The 22248-nt window shown below is 38.6% G+C and overlaps 1 long non-coding RNA gene across 2 annotated transcripts; it reads right to left on the bottom strand.

Moving 5' to 3' along the window:
• Positions 1-538: 538 nt before the first annotated feature.
• LOC106540485 (uncharacterized) lies at positions 539-19706 on the bottom strand. 2 transcript variants are annotated; one of them, XR_001312880.2, is made up of 3 exons: positions 19363-19706; positions 19074-19244; positions 539-1265 (listed from the first exon to the last, which is right to left on the bottom strand). It is a non-coding gene; the product is annotated as an uncharacterized LOC106540485 (long non-coding RNA). The 2 variants fall into 2 exon arrangements; XR_001312881.2 differs by lacking the exon at positions 539-1265 and adding an exon at positions 18398-18645.
• Positions 19707-22248: the final 2542 nt, after the last annotated feature.

Here is a 22248-nt window from a genome sequence, read left to right as displayed (position 1 = left end):
TACCCCTTCTCACACTTTAGCGATAAAAATATTTAAAGATAAAAAGTGAAAGTACTATTGTATTTTTGGGTTGGACACATCAGACATTCTGATGAATAGAAAATGAATTCCAATTCATATACATTATGTAAATATACTCCATTTCCCTCCATTAAGCACTAACACATATGTGCTAGTCGTTCCTGACTCTAGGGAGCAGTGCTCATCTCCGTTTCAAAGCCGAAGAGCCAGCGCTGTTCGAAGACGTCTCCATAGTCATGTGGCCGGCATAACTAAACTTCGAAGGCGCACAGAATGCTCTTACCTTCTCACCAAAGGTTGTCTCTATTTTCCTACTTGCATTTTTACATGCTTTCGAACTGCTAGGTTGGCAGAAGCTGGGACAAGTAACGGGAGCTCACGCAGTTACACAGTGCTAGGGATTCGAACTGCCAACCTTTCTGATCGACAAGCTCAGCGTCTTAGCCATTTAGTCATCGTGTCCCTCCATTAAGTAGCATTTAATGCAGTAGATTCAGAACTTTTTTTAAAAAAGAGCTTCATAGACAGCTTTGTTTCAGCTCACTCGCTCTCTCTTTCTCTTAGACATAGTCAGCTACCACATGCTCCTCAACCTAAGACCCTTGAAAATCTATTTAGTATCAAGGGGAAATCCCAAGGCAAAAGAACATAGAAAAGTTCAATACTTGGAAAAAATCTTATTCAGATCTTGTTAGGTGTTACAGTGCTTCAAATAGAATATTGATATAGAAGAAGTTGGTGCTACCTGGCCCTTTCTCTATCATGGTTTATGAATTATCTGTGCTCATCTATGAAGAGACATTATCTCCATCTTGAAATCTGATATGATGTAGATTTGTATAAGATTGTTCCAAGCAAGCAAAAAAAACAAGCTATTCACCAATACAAAAGAATCTTAGAGTGTATTTTGACAATAAGCCAGTTTCTGAGCAAATTTGCAGTTAGGGTCCATGTAATGAAGAACATTTGACATTGATTTCAGTAAGACTTAAGGACAATGAGACTACCAAGGATTTAACTTTAATTTGCCATGATGATGGTGATGAATGTTTTTTGAGATGGATCATTTGGTCTGCATCTCCTGTGTACCGTAATGAGTCTTAAGGATGATCCCTTTGAAATCTTGTTCAACAAAGTAGTTTCTCAGTTTTAGGAAAAAATACTCAATATAGCTTGCCTTGTAGCAAGTCTACTGAAGACTAGACACAGGATTAATGGTAGCCCATCACATTCCGGTAGTGTGTCTAAATGGAAAATAAGATATAAAGAAGAAATATATATATTAAGAAGAAAGAAAGATTTCATCTTATTCCATTATTCCATCCAACATACAAGGGAGAGATTGAGCTTGTTCAAGTGATTGGAAAACAGATGGAATGAAACTATCGGTTTTCACAGTGAAGCTAGAAAAGATACCAATAGAACTGACATGCTTTTCACAGGAATCCTAGTGTCAGGGTTCAAAATAGCATCCAAAATAAAATCAGAGTCCAAGGCAAAGTATTGTTCAAAGTTTCAATTTATTAAGAGAGCCATGTTGGCACATCTGGTAAAACCTGAATCTGAAAGCTTCCCAGTTTTCCCCACCCAATTGAAAGTTTAAAATCTTGCACTCACAGCCACAAGTCCATCACATGATCCAATCTTTCACTGCCATGCTGGCAGTTCCACCCATCCAGTTCCGGTCAGGTGCAGAGGTGCAGATACAAAGGATGACCTTGGCTTTCTCAAAAGGAATTTTGTTTTGGCTACATAGCATCTAACTCCCCCTCCCATTTCCCCACAATAGAAAAGGCATAATAGAATAATAGAAAGTGTGGCAGGCCAAAAATCCAAAAGGAATATGGCTGCAGGCCTGACACCTAGGCCTAATGAGATTTCTGCAGAAGTTAAGAAAGCAGTATGAGATATTCATATTTTCAATCTTAATTTATTCTCAAATGGTGTGTACACAGATAGGCACACAGAGCGATACACATAGTCACAGGCACACACAAACACATATGCAAGCATTTTATGTCACGGAGCTCAATCAATTTTCTCCAAGAAAACATAATATTATGCAATGCTCATAACCATGAATTCTCACAGATCTGAGAATTCAAACCATGACGAGTACTCTCTTGGAAAAGTCTTGTGCTGCACAAAAGGTTCATTTAAACAAGGAAAAAGTGCCACCCTCTATGAATAATTGATCCTGGCACATCTCAGGTTTTCCACCACTTCTGCCAACAAAGATTTTTGCATGGCTGACCATTTTCCTGTTTCTGTTACTCTGGGGAAGGAGGTGCCTGATTTTGGCTGCTCTGTTCTGGCTCCATAGCCATCCATAGAATACTTCTAGTACTGCAGTAAACAATGGCAGAACCAATTTTATTGTCAACGACATTACTCTTGGAACACTAGTGAACAATCCTTCTGTCCTGCTTCATCTTTGTCCTCTTCTTAAAATTAGTATTCAGTTGAAACTAGAATTTTTCTTATTAGGATTGATGGACAGTGTATTAGAAAAAGCTCATGGACAATTGCTTTTATGTATGGCAATGGGCTTAGTGCATTTTAGAAGATACACAGGCACAGACAATCTCCCTGCTTGTTACCTGTTTATTGGGTAACGTATTAACATGTTATTCCAAGCACCCACCTACATTCACCCAGCTCTGCCTGCACTACATTACAGAAAGTTATTAGTAGTTGTTTCCTATTGGTGAATGATGGCTGGGGGAAAAGGAAATATTAGAATGGAAATTTGCAAACATGGCCTATTTAAAATAGTAATATCAGGACTTGATACGGGCTTATTACTATGGCTGAGGGCTTAGCAATCAGGCAGCACATTTTATGTTGGCATAGTTTTCTGATAGCTTAAGAAACTACTCCAATGCACACTCCATTGGATCACAACTCCAGTGATGTTATCTGGTTATGCCTTTTGCACCAGGCAATGGGTCTTTGGTAATAAAAGCAAAGTGAACTCCTTCATATTCATTATCTCTAGTATCCAGGCATGACCTTGATACATTAGCAAATCAATATGGTCATCTTCTGGTAGAAGTTGTAGATTTTTATTGATTAGTCAAAAGACCACCTCAAAATAAAAATAAAAAACAATGTCACATCAACAACAGTATGACAGAATAGGTACAAGTGTTTCACCGTGTTAAAATATGTGTAAATAAGTTCACATCCTTTGTAAATGATCTATCCTAGAAAATTATCTCTCATTTGGGCAAACTTGACAATGGCTAACAACATGTACATTTACCTCCTGAAGGAAATAAGACAATCTAAGATGAAGACCATAGGGAGCTGGTTCTAATTAGTAATGGATCTAGATCAGTGTTTCTCAACCTTGGCAACTTGAAGATGTCCGGACTTCAACTCCCAGAATTCTGGGAGTTGAAGTCTAGACATCTTCAAGTTGCCAAGGTTGAGAAACACTGATCTAGATACTGGATCCTCACCAAAACATATAAATGACAAAAAAATATGATGTCTTCTATTGCTGGTGCATAAATGAACTACCATCCCTGATATATTATTTTCTAGAATCACCTGCATCTACCATGGAGTACAGCAATTCAAAGCTTATCCTGGTAAAGACCATTCCTGGCACTGTGTCAAGCCCATAGTTAAGCATTATTCTTTTGTCAATGCTCTTTTGTTCTTGGCTGAACATTTTAAGAATTTAGGAATCATAATGTATGGTGGATGTCATTGAATATTGATATCTAAGACTCTTTGCTTGAAGATTTCTTTGTCCTGTTGTCCAATTCAAAATAAATATGAATGTGATATGCCATACAGTACCACTGTATGGAGGACAAAAGCTCTGGAGGAGAAAAGTTCTATATCTAGTTTTATTTTGTTACCTTGATAAATATTAAATATTTAAATTTTATCTTAGTGCATGGTGTTATTCAATACTGAAATATGATACTTGATAATAGTATTTACTAAAGTATTTTAAGTTTATTTTAATGGATCACCATTTGTCCAGTGTCTTGAAGTTGGGGCGAAAAATTCACACTGGATCTCTCTCTTGATGTGGAATTATTTTGTCATTTACTTTGATGTTATCACATTGACATACCTTGGGGATTTTGTCCCCATACCTTGGAGACAAATATTAAACTGGAATATACTAAAGAGCATTACACTTATTATTCCGTTTTGCACCATGAACGTATTTACAAAACCAATGGGGAGGAGGGATTTTGTATGTAGCTTTGTCTTTATAACTCCCCTGCCTTGTGCGGGGTGGACTTGTCGATATTTATCACAAACAACATTTAGCCTTAATTCTTGTGCTCTTTAGACTCACAAACCTCCCATTATTTCATACTGAACTATCCCCCACCTTCAAATTAGCTGGAACATTATTTGTCTTAAAACTAACAGCCTACATAAACTGTTCCTCTTTGATAAAGTTTAACTGGGAAGCAAAGACAATTAATATATATTTTTTAAACCAACATGCTAGGCCTACGCATTATTTATGCCTCTAATTATCTCTTTCTAGTGGGTATTTTAGACCCTGTCTAGTCAGAACATTAATTATTTTCATAACTATAGCAAAAGTTAAATAATAAGCACTCAGGGCTACAGTACCATTGTAAAGCTCCTGCTTAAATGAACACATAAATTTTATTAATGGATACTTTATACAACCCCATACATTATAAATCAAACAAGGAGCATCTTTTAAGGGTGCTGTAGAAAAGCTGTAAGATTATTGAGGGTAGTTTTTATTAAGTTTAAAATTCTTCTTTTTTTTCTCCCTAGTAACAAGACTGTTATGAGAATAATTTAATCTGGTTTGTCATGAAGCACCTCAGCTAGTTAAATAAGTTAATAAATGACTATGCATTAATCAAAGTGACAAAGCCATGAGGAGCTAGGGCTGGGAGACAATTCTGGTGATAGTACTAATTAGTATTTAATTAGAAACTTAGGGGATGTGTGTGCGTACACTTATGCAAATTGCTCTGAAACCGTGGCAGATTTAAATTCTCTTTTAAAGAAACATCTCATTTTAATGAATCTATTGTACATTACGGGATTTCAGCATATCCTAAAAGTGTGCAGAAATCACAACAATTTCCATTCTTCACGTCTTCTATTTTTAGGGCTCAGTATTCCAACTGAACTTTTAGCTGGATTGACTGGAAGGCAGAGGGTATTTCTTGAGCTGCCTGATGAGATTTGGTAAAATGTTTAAAAGGTAAAATTTGTATTCTGCTGTTGATTAAAAAGGAATAAGCAGTTGATATTATTCTCTCTTTTAAAAAGCTAATTCGTCAAAGAACTAGGCTGTTTAACTTCCAGACAGGGCAATGCTTTCTTCCCTGGTAGCAGAGTGACATTGGCTACCTACTAAATATTGTATTGACAATTCACACTGAAGTGAATCTGTCTGTGTCATTTTTTCTAATGAAAGTCCACTTTATCTTTATACTCAGGAAGGTGCCCATTGTTAACGGGGCAATTTCTGATAGCCAAAGAGATAATACATCATTCTGTTATATGTTTCAGAATGTTCTTTCTCGGCTATACAAGCTATTTTCAGGCCTTGTTACTGGCTGCATTTATACATGGAAAGGTTAGCCACAGTAAAACTGCTTTTTCTATTCAACAGTCTATCTCTGTCACTGCTCATTTATGTGCGAACATGACAGATTGAAACCAGCATTATCCACTACTGACAAGTGTCAGGCCTATGGTTCAATCAGCTTCTTCCTTAAGTTAATGCCAAGAGCCTGGTGTTTGAAATAGTCAGACAAAAAGAGAAGAGAGACAATCAGGGTCAAATTGATCCAATTCGCTGCATATAAAAGGGATTCTCCCCAATAACAAAGAGCTTTTTATTGCTCTCCAAACACATTAGATCTTAAACAGGGACATGGCCTTCCATAAAATCTGGGAGTAACACAAGGAGAGCATTTTAAGGTCATTTCAGAAGAAATGTTCTCTTTGGGTTTTTATTCTATTTGTCTGTTTCTTTGTTGGTTGCTCTATGCAGTTTCAACTTCACATGTGGAAGAGAATGGCATCTAAAATATTCAGTTACATTTGTAGATAATTGCAGGAAGACAGCAAAAAGTGCCTTTTTCACAACAACCAAAAATTGACACAAAGATGAACTGAGGCTATATTTCCTAGAATTTCAGGATGAGAATGAAGGTTCTAGTGAGATCCTGAAGTCTTATTTCTAATACTAGAAATGACAAGACTTTGTACTGACAGCAGAGGTGGTATTCAGTCAGTTCTTTCCAGTTCAGCCGAACCAGTAGCGGTAGCTGTGGGAGGCTCCGCCCATCTTCCCAGATGTAATGTGCGCCCTTCTGTACATGCTCAGAAGGTGGTACACATGCGCAGAAGCACACTCACATTTGCGAACCGGTAGGGAAGGTAAGTGAATCCCACCACTGACTGACAGCCATTCTATTTGTATAGGCAGAACATTGGAGACATTTTTTGTGTATTGGCAGAATTTCATTTCAACAATAAGTGGGAACTATATTCGTGTTCTAGAATTAGCATATTGTGAAAAGCCACAATACTTAGAAGTCTAAGAAAAAAATAATTTCTTTTAGAATCCTAATAAATCAATCTTTTACATGTCTATGGAGATTCTCAGTCATCCAGGTCATGATTGTCCCAAAGGTGCTTTTTCAAGAGGTAACTGGACTTTCTGGTTTTTCTTTGAAGACGTTTCGCTTCTTGGATGAGAAGCGAAACGCCTTCAAAGAAAAAACAGGAAGTCCAGTTGCCTCTTGAAAAAGCACCTTTGGGACAATCGTACATGATTGCTCAGAAAAATGATCTACCTTTATGCTGGTCCTTGACTGCAATGAGCCATTTATCCATTAATACATTCATTTGGCATACTGTTCTCAATACATGCTTCTTCCAAGAAGATATGGATTGATTTGCAATTTTAATGGTTTCCTGATGCAAAGAATAAAATGCAAGTTTTTCATCATTCCATGAATAGACCCCAATAAAAATGGCAGTTGAATTATTATCTTCCGGCCAACAGCTACCGGTAACTCTACTTCCTATGAATGTTTATTGTGAGTCTGCATGGCCCCAAAGTCAATCAGGAAATTAATGAGACAGCTTGCTATAAACTAAAGAAATCAGCTGTTCAAACAAACAAACAAGCAAGTAATATGAAACTCAATATCAAACAACTTGAAAAGCATAGAAGAGGTGTCCATAAGCACCATATTGTCCAGCTCCAGTTCACTTACTAAGCCTTGTCCTTTAGTAATTCATATTGAGTCTAATAAGTTGCAATTATTCCTTCCTCAGAAGCCAAGATGTTTAAATATTTCATATAAAGAAAAAAATCCACACAATAATTGATTTTCCATATTACCATCTCATAGGATTAGTGAGACTTCCTCCATATCTGGTTTGTGTCTGATCACACATTATTATCAAGGGTGATTTTTGTGTGGATTACTAAGTGCAAAGGGACTCAGGCTCCTAGGTTTAACTGTTGTCAGAAGATGGAATTGCAGTACAAATGATTTACATGTCCTGATTTCTTCTTTTGCATAGCAACGGGACAATCTGAGATGTATTTTTAATAAGAAGAGAAAGGGAAAGGGAAAAGAAAAAAAATCCACCATAAATTACATGTCTGATATATTAAACATTAATTCATGTTACACAAATATTCATCTCATCTCATGTCAATTAGTAAACATTAATTATATTATTAACATTTGTTTAAAAATAGGAAAAATGGGAAACTAATCCTATAATCTAATATGTATCCTAAATATTTTTCCAAATAAGATTGCTGGCAGTAAACTGTTGTTCAAGAGGCAAGCCTTTCAAACCATTGTATAAATGACATGAAAATTGGTGTCCTTCACATGTTATACTGTCACTTTGTGATCACAGAAAATTGAAATATCCCTTTCCATTATCTTTCCACTGAAATATGTTGGGCACTTTGTGAGATGGGAATTCCATGTAGAGCTGCTGTTAGTTGCTTTCATTTCTTCCTGCCCTTTTCTCTTCTGAGATGTTAATCTGATCCTCTGATCCTCAATATCAGTTTGCCAATATATTTTGTTGTTGCTTTTTTATCATCATCTCTCTGACCTCACCCATCACATTTTCTGGTGTACGATTCTGCCACTCTACATTTTTAATTTAGTTTTTATTGCTTTCAATGAATAACAAAGAAAAAGAAAAAAACCACACAAAAATAACAGTGATGGAGATGCATATCATGTCAAAAAGAAGAGAAAAGAAAAAGAAGACATTAAAAAGTGCTTTAACAAAAAAGGGGAAAGAAAGACCACAAAGGAAAAACATAGTATGATATATGTCATTGTTACAGTAAGAAGTTGCAATTCTGTATTTACTTATATAATGCAAATATTATTCAAGCATGTATATATTTCTAATGTTTTTATTAAGACATTGAAGAAACATACACTATGTTTATTTATTAGTTTGTCTAATATGTACAAGATAGCAGGTATGGGAATGAACATGGACATGAACAAAGGAAATGAATACAAATAAATGGAGACAATAGGATAGGGACTGTAGGCATGCTGGTGCGCTTATGCACGCCCCCTTTATGGACCTCTTAGGAATAGGGTGAGGTCTACAGTAGACAGTTTAAGGTTAAAGCTGTGAGGATTTGAGGATGTAACAATGGAGTCAGGTAAAGCATTCCAGATGTTGACCACTTTGTTGCTGATGCATTATCTGAATTATATCTCCAACAAAATGATGTTTTTGACAGTCCTTTTCTATATGAATAGAGTTCAATAAGTTCTAAATATTTTTGTTCTATAAACCACAATTTGAAATTTATTGACATGCAAGACCTTCTAAAGACTTACATACACAGTAGAAACTGAACCACTGCATTATCAAGCTCATTGAAAGAGCTTGTCAAGAATGGTTTTGATCTATAAAATATGATTTAAAATCCCAGCACTTGTGCTTGTAGGCACAAGCATAAAATATATGGCACTAATCTGTTAACAATGCTCAGAAGCTGGGAGGGTAGAAAGAGTATCCGACTCCCAAATGTATCGTGTTTGTAAATGTCATAGTTTTGAGGAGCTGTTCCACTTGCATGTCCCCATCTGGTTGAAATACTCAGCTGGGATTTGTCACTCTTCCCCATATGCCAAGAGTTGTTTCTAAACATAAAATGGCCCCACAGCATCAAATCAACACTTTACAGCTCACATGACTTCAGAGTGGAAAGGGGGAGAAGAACCAGCAGTGATTTTATTAAGCAATAACAGATTTTGCTAAAATATTTTCCTATAATTCTGTCTGTGTACACACAGAATATTTTCACTAGTGGATTCCACTCACTTCCTTAAATAACAGAAACAGAGACTATCAGCTGATGAGGAAAGGCAAGAAATGCAATGAAGCCTTGCCACCGGAGATGATATTCAACCGGTTCGCCCCTGTTTGCCGGAACCGGTAGCAGAAATTGTCCTGCCGTGGAAATTGCCCTGCCACCATGGCTCTATTTCATCCCATTTAGGGACATTTTTTGTGCAAAGCACATGTGCAGAAGGTCAGGCGCATGTGTGGATGGGGTGAAGCATGCACGCATACATATTTGCAAACCGGTAGGGAAGGTAAGTGTAAACCACCCCTACTTGCCACTAGTACAAGGGTTCAAAGGATACTAGATGTTTTCTAAAGATAGTAGGTGGGTATTCTATTCCCCAAAAGAAAGGTTTTGGTCAAGTTAGTGTTTCTGGATCACCATTAACCAGGTTTGATTGGGTTAAATTTATTGACAGAAAATATTTCCATGCAGATGGTTGTGGTCTATACCGAGGGTTGGGAGTGGAATATTAATTTAAATCCCTTCCCAGGGAGTAGCCATTGTCAACTTTATTGATTTCTTCATGCTTGTTTTTATTTCTGTTTGTATCTTAAGGTTAATGGCTCACTAAACAGGAATGGATGAAGAAATCCTGAAATAATGCTTAGGATTATATTTTAATTGCCTCAAATGAAAACTGTTGATTCTTGAGATCAATTTCAAATACCAAAGCATGTTTCTAAAGGGCTGTCATCTATATGTGGGACCTGGAGTAATTTAATTGCCTTTGTGCTTTTCCCCACCTATGTAAACACTTTCAGATATTGTTCCAAATGTGCAATGATGAGTCCAAACTCTTGAATCCTACAGTTCCATCTAATAGAAACACAACATAGTTAGGATTATATTCCTTTCCTGAGATTACAAAAAAAGCTAAAATACTACAGTTTATCTGATCAATTTGAATTGAATCTATTGTAAAATGTTTTGAGAATCATTATAATAACTTGGCTCAACGATTTTTCAGTATTTTGTATTTGGAGAATGAGGAGGAGATGTTTTATATTTTTGTTTTGTAATCAAAGTCCAAAATAATAGATATAAAATGTAACTAGTATATGTATCTATAGCAATAGCAGTTAGACTTATATACCGCTTCATAGGGCTTTCAGCCCTCTCTAAGCGGTTTACAGAGTCAGCATATTGCCCCCAACAACAATCTGGGTCCTCATTTTACCCACCTCGGAAGGATGGAAGGCTGAGTCAACCCTGAGCCGGTGAGATTTCAACAGCCGAACTGCAGAACTGCAGTCAGCTGAAGTAGCCTGCAGTGCTGCATTTAACCACTGCGCCACCTTGGCTCATCTAGTTAGCACACAAACGTTCCTCTCTTACACACAATGCATCTTATATAGAAGGTAAAAGTTAACTATTCTCAATATAGGTTGCATCATAACAGCAATCTCAATGTCTTCAAATGTACAGAACAACACTCATGAAAATTGCAAAGCACCAATTGTTCACCAATGCTATTATTAGGGTAGAAGAAAAAGCCACAGACTGTAAATAGGGCCAGAAGCAGGGATACGATGTACCAGTCTCTACACTATCTGCTGATCTTCCGCTTGTCTACTCTTTTTCTGAATCCTGCAATAGATCCCAATGGAACTTATGACTAGATTCATCCTATTGCTTTTTTTTTGCCATCCAATCATGCACACATACTATTTGTGTCAGTGGTGGTATTCAAATATTTTTACGGTGGGCGTGGCTTGGTGGGCATGGCTTGGTGGGTGTGACAGGGGAAGGTTACTGCAAAATCCTCATTCCCTCCAGATCAGCTGAGACTCGGGAGACAGAGAATAGATGGGGGGCGGGCTAGTCAGAGGTGGTATTTACCGGTTCTCTGAACTACTCAAAATTTCCACTACCGGTTCTCCAGAACTGGTCAGAACGTGCTGAAGACCGCCTCTGATTTGTGTGTACACACACATCCTCAAAGAGTGAGGAGTCATCTCTAGTAGGATACAAATAGGCCTGTAGTAATCAAAATCCCCAAGAGTCTGTGCTATTCTTTCAAGCATGGTCTATTAGAGTATCAGGCTATTATCAGATTCGTTTTGTATCCTCTATTCCAGGGGAGTCAAACTCAATTTCATTGAGGGACACATCATGGTTGTGTTTGACCTTGAGGGGCCAGGGTAGGTGTGGCCAGCATGGGTGTGGCCAGGGTGGGCATGGCCAGCTTGATGTCACTTGTGTCAGGGGCACCTGTGGTGGCCTGAGCACTCTGCCAGCGAAAATGGGCTCCTGAGCTCCATTTTCAGCTGCGACGGCTTCCTGCAACCCTCTGTCAGAGAAAATGGAGCTCGGGAGGGCCGCCTCCTGAGTTCCATTTTCTCTGGCAGGGGATTGTAGGAGGCCATCATAGCCGAAATGGAGCTCAGGAACCTATTTTCGCTGGCAGAGGCACCGCAGGTCAATCCTTTGCTGTTTCCAGGGCAGCCCCGCAGGCCAGATCTAAACACTCCCCCCCCCTTGAGTTTGATACCCCTGCTCTATTCAGTAGTGATGCTGACCAGGCCAGATCACAGCTTTATGCTTAGCCTACCTCATATGTTTATTGTAAGGCTGAAACCGGGGTGAAGACCACATATACCACTGAACTCCTTGGAAGAAAAGTAAATAAATGAAACTAAACAAAGACAATTAGTGTACCCCAAAGAAAAACAATAAATAAATGAAATGAAATAAAGGCAATTAGTGCTCCCTCAGGGTCAGGGTTTTCTTATTCAAGGCATCAAATTGCCTTTAATTCTGTTTTCTCGTGTGAAAGTCTGAGCATTCTCAGGTAAAAGAAGAAATTGGAAGGGAACATCTGTAAAACAGGTTTTACAATTTACTTGAAGCAGGTTTTAAAATTTCATGAGAACCGACAATTGAAAAAAAATCACATGGAATAACTTCTTAGGATAAAAAAAACTATTTAAGCTTCATACATATGAAAAGGCCCCATGAATCCGAGCAGTTTATAATCGTGTTACCAATTTGTATCTAGAATGGAATCTCCCTCATGCTGTGAAAAGTTGCAGCAAATATATCTGCATAAACCAGAATTTCTTTTTGACGGAGAGGAAATTTATTATGCAATTACAAAAAAATAGCCAATGTCACATTGGAAACTGGCTGTGGAAAGTCTTTAGTGCATGCTAGGACTTCAGAGCTATTTTGGCAACGGCAACGCCACACACAATCAGTAAAATATCAAATCCATCTGCTGCATTTTTAACATCCTTTTTTCCTACTATTTTCCTGCCCAACCATTAAATTCTATTAATGTGCCAAGATGTGATTATTTTAATGCCTTTGATAGGAACTACTCAGTAATCCCAAAACACTGCTTGGATTGTTTACAGATACAATCTAGGAGCTTGTACATTACTGAAGAATTAGCAATGTTAGAGTAAATAATGCATCTTTTTATTATTGTTGTTAAAACCAGGAGATTTTCTGATGCAGATGTCCTGCTTATTATTTAACAATAATGCAGCTAAGTGTTTTATCATCTTTGTGGTTTTATTTGCTTTGCAAAATGACACAGCCACAAAAAGCTCTGCAGTGGGGAAAATGTTTCGGTGAAGAAACCCCCTCAATTCAGGTCCCACTATTTCCAGTTCAAAAGGTCAAATTAACACCAGGTCTCACACACACGCACACACACACACACACACACACACACACACACACACACAGAGGGTTGAGAACTTCTGTGTTAAGAACTTCTCCCCTCATACAATAAAAGTCTTAAGAGATGAACTGCGCAATGCATATACAAGGGTCTCATGGGGTTACGTAGTTGCTTGGGAGAGAAAGAATCACCAGGTGAGAAAGAAGACTCTCGTCCATTTGGGTCACAGATGTTCATGGAATTATTTTGGCCATCTAGTGGCCATTACAAGATTCATCAATATTCTTAGTAAAATAGATGCAATGAAGGCAAAAAATAAGCAGAGTCATCCCTAGGGAGGGTTGAAGGGAGAGTGAGGGCTGGATGATGAGCATGTTATTGTACATTGAGATCCAACTTCTGTCCTTTTGTTATGTGCATTGTTATGTTACATACATAAGAAAGGGGTAAAGTTACATTGTTTTAATCATTTTGTTAAAAAAAACTTTGATTCTACAGATGACTCTAGAAATAAAGGTTCATTTTGTTCTGTCTTCAATCAACTTCTACCTAGCATCCATGTTTCCAAAAGTGCTTTTTTCAACAGGCAACTGGACTTTCTTGTTTTCCTTTGAAGACATCTCACTTCTCATCCAAGAAGCTTCTTCAGCTCTGACTGGATGATAGGGACATCTAGCATCAATGTTGAATAAGAAGTCTGACAAGTGTGATAAAACCAGTACAATTTTTTTTTAAAGATGTGGTTGTCTTTAGACTTGTACAATAGATGGTAACAATTCAATCATCTCTTACAATTGATATAGGCTGGTGTCACACTTTGTGTGGCATTGTCATTTGTGGCAAAACATAATTTCAATATTTATTTCTGTCTAACAAATCCATAGTTTTAAAACTTATAGCAATCCTGTTATCAACTCTGGTTTCAGCCAAATTATCAAGGATAAATAGCCATGTTGACTTAATGAATTTGAGCAATTGTTTTCAGGTTCTGCTTGTGAGGTTTTTGGAAGCTTCTGCATAGATCCTATATTAGGTTGTTTTTGGGGTTGATTGGAAGAATTCTTAATAACTAGCAGATCAATAAGACTGAATGTGATTCTTGTCCTAAGCAACTATATGGCACTGGCTTTGTCTAGATGGAACCTGATGTCCTTTTCAATCCATCTTCTGTGACCAATCAAAGCCTTGGAGAATGTTCCCCAGTCTAGGAAGTGATCAACTGTTTTATATTTTTAATTAAGTTTAATATTATTTTATTATATTTTATTTAGTTTTATTATTATAATTTTGATTTATAAAAATTTTAACACCATGTATGAAAAATACCCATATAGTAATATTTTAGATGAACAAATACAATAAGAGAGTTGGAAGGGACCTTGGAGGTCTTCTAGTCCAACTCCCTGCCTAGGCAGGAAACCCTATACTGTTTCAGACAAATGGCTATCCAACATCTTCTTAAAGACTTCCAGTGTTGGGGCATTCACAACTTCTGGAGGCAAGTGTTCCACTGATTAATTGTTCTAACTGTCAGGAAATTTCTCCTCAGTTTTAAGTTGCTTCTCTCCTTGATTAGTTTCCACCCATTGCTTCTTGTCCTACTCTCAGGTGCCTTGGAGAATAGTTTGACTCCCTCTTCTTTGTGGCAACCCCTGAGATATTGGAACACTGCTATATGTCTCCCCTAGTCCTTCTTTTCATTAAACTACACATACCCAGTTTCTGCAACCGTTCGTCATATGTTTTAGTCTCCAGTCCCCTAATCATCTTTGTTGCTCTTCTCTGCACTCTTTCTAGAGTCTCCACATCTTTTCTACATCGTGGCGACCAAAACTGGATGCAGTATTCCAAGTGTGGCCTTACCAAGGCATTATAAAGTAGTATTAACACTTCACATGAACTTGAGTCTATATTCTTTCTACTTTGCTTCTATTCAATTTTGGGACGCAAGACTTTGCCAAAATCTACAACTTTTAACGATATAGCTTGTGAAGATTGCTTTCCAAATGGCTTGTGGATGGTTCAAAAATGTAGGACTTTTTATTAAACAGAATTCCTCCAGTCTATGTTTCTGAATCAGCATTGTCTTCAGGGTATGGTCAAAAAAGTCGGAATAGCATTTGCAATGATACAATCAAAGCTCTTTGTGTCACCATAAAAACAAGCAGAGTTTCGCTCACACAATTGTGCTGCCCTTTTGATTCTTTTTTCTTTCATTTCTTAATCTGGGTTGATCCTTGTATTTCTGTCTTAGGCCTGCAGTGGGAGATGTCCCACTTCTAGAGTCATAATCACCCAAGTCTGCTATTCTCATTCCACAGATTTACGTAAGTCCAAAGAGGGAATCCCTGTGTAAATATACATCAGCTTTGATCCTGACCCTGCCGGGACTTGGAAATGCCAAGACTACATTTTCTTGTGATGCATCAAGACATTTAATGCATCATATGATGATGATGTGGCAATCCTCAGAAGCAACTCATGCAACTTGCCCTAAGTCAGATATCCCTGTTCTGTGATACCCATTGCTTTTTCATCTGAAATTCTGCTGTAACACTAAAGCCAGTTTTAATCAAAGGCATTACTCAATTTTAGATTTGCTTTGATGGCATATTTTCCCTGGGGCATGCATAAACAACATACATATTTTTCTGGCATTAATGCTGAAGTATTGTTTAAATTAATTATTATGCCAGGAGGATCCTATGCTAAGTTAACAAAAGTAAAGTTTTCATTCTATATAGCTACTATGACTCTGGAAAAAAACCCTCAATGGAGAGTTGGACAGAAGAAATCTGACTGGAGAAGAAATTATTCAAAACTGGGTTTGGGGTATCTAATCAGTGTAAAGATTCTTTCTTTCTTTCTTTCTTCCTTCCTTCCTTCCTTCTTTCCTTCCTTCCTTCCTTTCTTTCCTATCTTCCTTCTTTCCTTCCTTCTTTCCTTCTTTCCTTCTTTCCTTTCTTTCTTTCTTTCTTTCTTTCTTCTTCTAATCTATTCCATGGTGCTCAAGAGTTAAGCCAATTCTTTCAGTCAATGATTGGAAAGTATATGTGAGAAGCAGCATCTAGGAAATTGCATGGAGTTAGTTTGCTATCTTAAAATCCATGGAATCAATAATGGAGAATATTTGTAGCTTAGGGTTGAAATTAGGTAACATCATCAGATATTACCTAATTTTGATAATGAAACATCTGCAAGGAAAAAACCAAGCTCACAGAGCACCAACGATCCCTCATAGAATTCATGGAAATGTACAAATTACTATAGCATAGGCTAGTAAGAGACCGACCAAACTGCAATCCAAAACCCACTTACTTTATTTTTCAGAGTATAAGACGCACCAAGATTTTGAAGAGGCAAATTAAAAAAAAGTTTTTACACTCTGCAGACCTCCCCAAAACAGCCCGTTTTTTGCATATTTTTGCCCTCCCCAGCTCTGAGGAGCACTCTGAAAGTCTCCTAAAGGCTATGCACTGCCATTTTTGCAAAGGGGGCAGGGTTTCAGGAGGCAAAAAATGCTGCATTCAGTGTATAAGATGCACCCAGATTTTCAGCCTCTTTTTTGAGGGAAAAAGGTTCATCTTATACTCCGAAAAATACGATATTTATCGCAAAGTGCCAACAGGGCAATTTAACCTGAATACTGAGGTTTTACTACCTAAAATAATGATAAACAAGGCAAAGTTCAACAAATTGTTCTAAGAAAAACATGATAAATGCACTTTTATGCCCTCTCCCCCCTTTTTTTGCTTTGGAAATATTACATTTAGCAACAATAAGAAAGAAAAACTTTTGCAATATCATTTCTCTTTCCCTCCCTCTCTCTCTCTCCTACCTAAGCATTTCTTTGCCTATCTGATTTCCAGCTCCGTCGTGTTTCTCGCCTTCATTTGCAGGGAAACAAAAGTTTATGGGACTAAAAAAAAAGTTCACTGAATCAATTCCAACTTCTGGCAAAAGAAAAAGATCTTGCAAATTTGGAATTGATTGAGTTAACTTTTCTTTTTCGTCCCACAAAATTTCGTTTCCCTACAAATGACGGCAAGAAACGCAATGGAGAAATATGATGGAGCTGGGCTGGGGCGAAGGCACACATGCCCACTGAGAGGGCTCTGAGTGCCATCCCTGGCACATGTGGTTCACCACCACATGTATAGGGAATTATTTGAGTTTTTGAAAGGTTCTTAGGTTGCCCAAATGACTTCAGTGTTTGGATGCAATTACAAGTTAATCTACATAGATTCTAACACTTTCTGACAATGTAGAAAGGATGATCAGCCCCAAAATACAGAGTAAAGTGGGGTGGGGGTTGCTTTTTTTTTTCAAATTACTGTGCTCCTTTGGATCTGTTGTCTGAGACCTGTAGTAGTCATACCCATTCAAAGACTTGGCCTGGATGTTTTAGGGCTCCCCTGAGATTTTTCTCTCCATGGAGGCTTGAAGTCACATCTGCAGGGCTGGCTCTTCATTTCATAGCTTCACAGCTTGGTGGTAGAACCAGAATGGGCTTGAATATTTTGCACACAAATAAATACAAAATGTACACAAATCTGCTGCTGGAACTTTTGAAACTTATAAGGATTTAAAGAACTGCAAGGTGTGTCCTCTTTGGCATCCAATGATCTAGAGAGCATGTTGCAAGAAATGATCTTCTTTTATGTACCATGCAGTATTTAGAAATCCAAAGTTTGAGCACTTTTGTCCATCTTTTGTTTAGCATTACTTGCTTATTGTTTAGTGTTTGAAATGGTGTGTTTGTAGACAATTTATTATTATTTTTTTACTTTATTTGATTTTATAACTTCACCTTCTTTTTTACGGTTTCACCTTGAGATTGTAACCCTCTGGAAAATGGCTGGACTATTAGTGTTATAAACAAACCAACCAGCAATTGTTCCATTCATACCACATGTAGCTTGACTGTACGTTTTACAATAGCACACATTGTGGAGTAATCATGAGAACACTTGTAGATATGACATAGTCGTCACTGAAGTTAGAGATCTTTGTGCTGAATGCAGCTCTGCCTAGTTTTTAGGTACTTACCAAGTATGATTACTGAAGCGTTTAAAGTCAAGGAAAAGAATGCAACCTCTGGTGATAATTGTTGTGGCCCACCAGTGGCCACGGAGCTGGAAGCAGATTTGGACAGTGAGGAGGTTGGTGAGGAACATGGGCCAGTCCTGGAATCTGGGGAAGGCTCTGGTGAGTGCTCTGTGTTGGAGGCAGAGATGGGGCCAGGGCCATCTGACAGTTATCGGCTGCCTTTGGAGTCAGACATCAGTGAGGCAGATAAACAACTGGAGCCTGTTCCCTATGTGCGCATGTGCAGAGTTGCCAGACGAAGGGAACAGCTAAGGAATAAGGGTCAACTTGGGAGTAAAGCCACAGGTGGAAAATGAATGGCCCCTCCATAGGGAATAAAAGAGGAGTGCAAGTGGAGGGGTGTTTGCAGGAGACAATTAGTTCATTCCTGCATTCTTGCCAAGTATTGCGGTGTCTGAAAGATATCAGCCTGGCCACTTTCCAAGCCTGATAAAGGTTGGTAAGTGTGAACTATCTTGAAAGACTTTGGGCCGAGACTTTGCTGGAGACGAATTCACTGTAAATACAATAAAATGGATTTATCGGGATGAGGACTCAACTTTGTGCTGCTGGGGAAGCCTAGGTCAGAACAATAATTGAAAAGTATACAGATTTTACAATAGGCAAGAAAAGAAGAAAGTACAGTAATTAGATACTGCTGGGAACATATGTAATGGAGAATGACCTTGGGAGATGGGTGAAGAGATACTGCTAGGGAACGGTCAGATAAGAGGGGACATAGTACACAGCTATATAGTGGGAAAACCAAGAGGCTCGGGGAGGGGGGTATCCTCCCTAAGTTATTGGGCTGTAAAAGAGATGGCAGGAGAATTGTACTTTGAAACATGCAAGACTGATGCCAACTTTCCCAGATAGACCAGACAAGAAACATGACCAGATGAGCTAATTCTACTATATTGGAAGGCTACATTAACATAATCTCACCTGACGGTTCTCAGGCAGAATCTCTGTCTTCCAAAGTCATTTCCACATACAGTTACAATATCAGTCTTCCAGGCATCCTTCAGATGAAACTGCAGCTCCTATTATTTCCACCCAACTTTCCCGCAGTTTCAAGAGACTTGCAGGTTGCCCGATGGGAAAGGTTTATGCATTCTTAAACAGAGAGCAAAGAAACAGCTTGATTACAAAACATTCACTGAGAAAGACCAGCCAAGATGTAATATAAAATACAACTTTGGATAAGAGCCGTGGAATAGAAACTGGTTCTCACCATTATGCAGGTAGCTCTGCCACAACCTGCACCATTTCATCATGGCACACAGTAACTGAAAATGGCACTACTGAAGCCAGAGGGCAGTGGAGGGGGAAAACAGGTTTGGCATGTGAAGTTTGGCTGCCAAATCTTCAGTGAACAATTAACAGAAAACAGCAATCAAGATAAAGAGGATGGCAAAAATGCCTGCAATATGAAAATGCATGATAAAAGAGTTGCTCAATGCATCAGACAATGTTTCTGAAATATAAAAGGATACATGTCAGCAAATACATTATGTTCGAATCAATTGTCAAGCTTCTGCTAATGGTTACCATGTTTCTATACCTATAGTTTTTGTGTAATAAAATTAGCCAATGTAAATGAACACAGTCTTTGCCAATGCTATTCACTTTTCCTATAAATATACATGTGTACAAGAGGAACTTAAATCTATCCACTTTCACCGTGCACTGTGTGCTCAATGGAGCACGAAGGATTTGGAGTTTAGGACATATATTCAGGACACCAAGGCCAGAGGTGGTATTCAGCCAGTTCTGACCAGTAGCAGAAATTTTGACTAGTTTGGAGAACTGGCACATACCACCTCTGGCTGGCTCTTCCCCTATCTATTCGCTGCCTCGTGTCTCAGCTGATCGGCGTTCTAGCTGATCGGCTGGGTCTTCTTCTCTTGCCCTACACAGGAGAATGGAGCTGGAAAGCAGGTTAGTGGGGTGGGGAGGGAATGGAGATTTTTACAATACCCCTTCGCTCAGGAGTAGGGAGGGAATGGGGATGTTGCAGTATCATTCCCCTTCCATGCCCACCAAGCCACGCCCACCAAGCCATGCCATGCCCACAGAGCTGGTAGTAAAAAAAAATTGAATCCCACCACTGCCCATGGCCAATAAGAATGGCAGATGATCAGGACAGTAACAAACAGACCCATTGTTCTGGGCTGATATAGAAATACCATAGCATATGCATACCTTCTCCTTCTCCTCCTCCTCCTCCTCCTCATCCTTTTCCTCTTCTTCTTCCTCTCCCCCATCGTCCCCAGTTGATAAAAGGAACAGCTTGTGGAGCATGTGCATAATTATTGATGCTTGTTTTATAATTTTAATTAAAGATTAGAATAAACATTAATATTAAGCATCCTACATAGTGTAAATATTGTCTTTTATAATAAATGATTATTAGTATTATGAATTATAAATATAATAAATAAAAATAGTTACTACCATTGTAATAATGGGAATGCTCTGTTCTTAAATAATATTCTTATTTAAGAATAACATAGGGTGAGGAGAGAAGTTTGATCCTCTGCCACCCCATTTTCATCTTTCCATGGAAGGGAGGTTGGGGTGCAGCCAGTGACATGAATGGAGATGAGAGAGTCAAATCTCCTCAGAATTTGGGGAGACAAATCAACTTCTTTGTTGGTGACTGACATTTTCCCCCCTTAAAAGGGCAGTGTGAGGATGCACTTTCCTCCATTTTTAATGTAAATAATGATGACATTTCATGGTCACCTCATTGCAGGGGTGAAATTCAGCAGGTTCTGACAGGTTCTGGAGAACCGGTAGCAGAAAGTTTGAGTAGTTCAGAGAACCAGCAAATACCACCTCTGGCTGGCCCCAGAGTGGGGTGGGAATGGAGATTTTGCAGTATCTTTCCCCTACCACGCCCACCAAGCCACGCCCACAGAACCAGTAGTAAAAAAAAATTGAATTTCACCACTGCCTCATTGGTTCATGATCAGAAGGAGGGAGGGAGGATTACATTGCTGCAGTAAATATTTTAATAATAAAAAAAGAAAAGGATCAACAGCATATATCAGCTGATGATCTGTCATTCCTCGCTGAATTAGACCTGATAGTTGAGTACTTCCTCTAGAAGAGTTTAAAAAAAAAACATTTAGAGGGAATTACCTGGCATTAGTTCAAGGTTTCGTATTATTTCCCTCATTGCCCCAGCTTTATATGTGCTAAAATCTGCTCAGGCGATCAAAAGGTGTCAGTTGTAAAATTACCCCATTCGCCACATGATTTCTACAGCTAAGCAAGAAGGGCCTTTCACAACTATTGACTTGGTACAATAAATATGCTCTTGCTGTTCCCTTGCATTTCACTGTAGACAGTACTTATGTTATAGAGATTCTGCATTTTCCCCAAATTGCAATTTTCTTTTATTGGAAAGAGCTCATGTCATAGTTGTCATTATCATTCATTCCCACCATCACATTCTCCATGTTCCTCAAGTTTCTTTACCTTCACTATGTTCTCTCCAGAAAGGAATTTATGAGTAACTGAAATCAAAGGTCACTTCAGACACACCAAAAATAACCTTATATAAAAACAGCTTTATGGTGATCAATATAAAATGGTCCCAACCAGGGGTGGGTTTCTCGCCCCGTTCCAACTGGTTCGGTTGGAACGGGGCCGGCGGCATCCTCGTGCACTTGCACGGTGCACGCATGCATACTAGCATCTGCGTGATGCTCCAGCTGCTCCTGGACGATCGCGCAGGCGCTGTATGCATCCTGCGCATGCGTAGAAGCGCAGAACTCGTCAAAACCGGGTAAGGACCGCGGGCGGGCGGGCGCACCCTTCGCCGTTCCCGGAAGTTACTTACTTCCGGGTTCGGCGACCAACCGGTTCGCAGGGACCACCGCGAACCGGTTGAAACCCACCCCTGGTCCCAACTCTTTCTTATACTGATTCCAAACAAACATTAACTAATACCTGGCATGTTTAGGGATAAACAGTCTTTGTGAAGAGAGTCTTTTAATTCCATCTGATGGCTGTCCAGATTTTTACGGGCCTGTTCAGATATCCCTAATGCATGTCCCAATAATTCAACTTTTTAGCTGAAGGTATTGTACAAATGCAGCTAAAACCTCTT

The sequence above is a fragment of the Thamnophis sirtalis genome, unplaced genomic scaffold (assembly GCF_051295495.1).
Source record: "Thamnophis sirtalis isolate CommonGarterSnake01/CBP01778 unplaced genomic scaffold, rThaSir2_p1.2 scaffold_5, whole genome shotgun sequence".
Classification (NCBI taxonomy): domain Eukaryota; kingdom Metazoa; phylum Chordata; class Lepidosauria; order Squamata; family Natricidae; genus Thamnophis; species Thamnophis sirtalis.
This window is presented reverse-complemented; position numbering and strand designations above follow the sequence as displayed.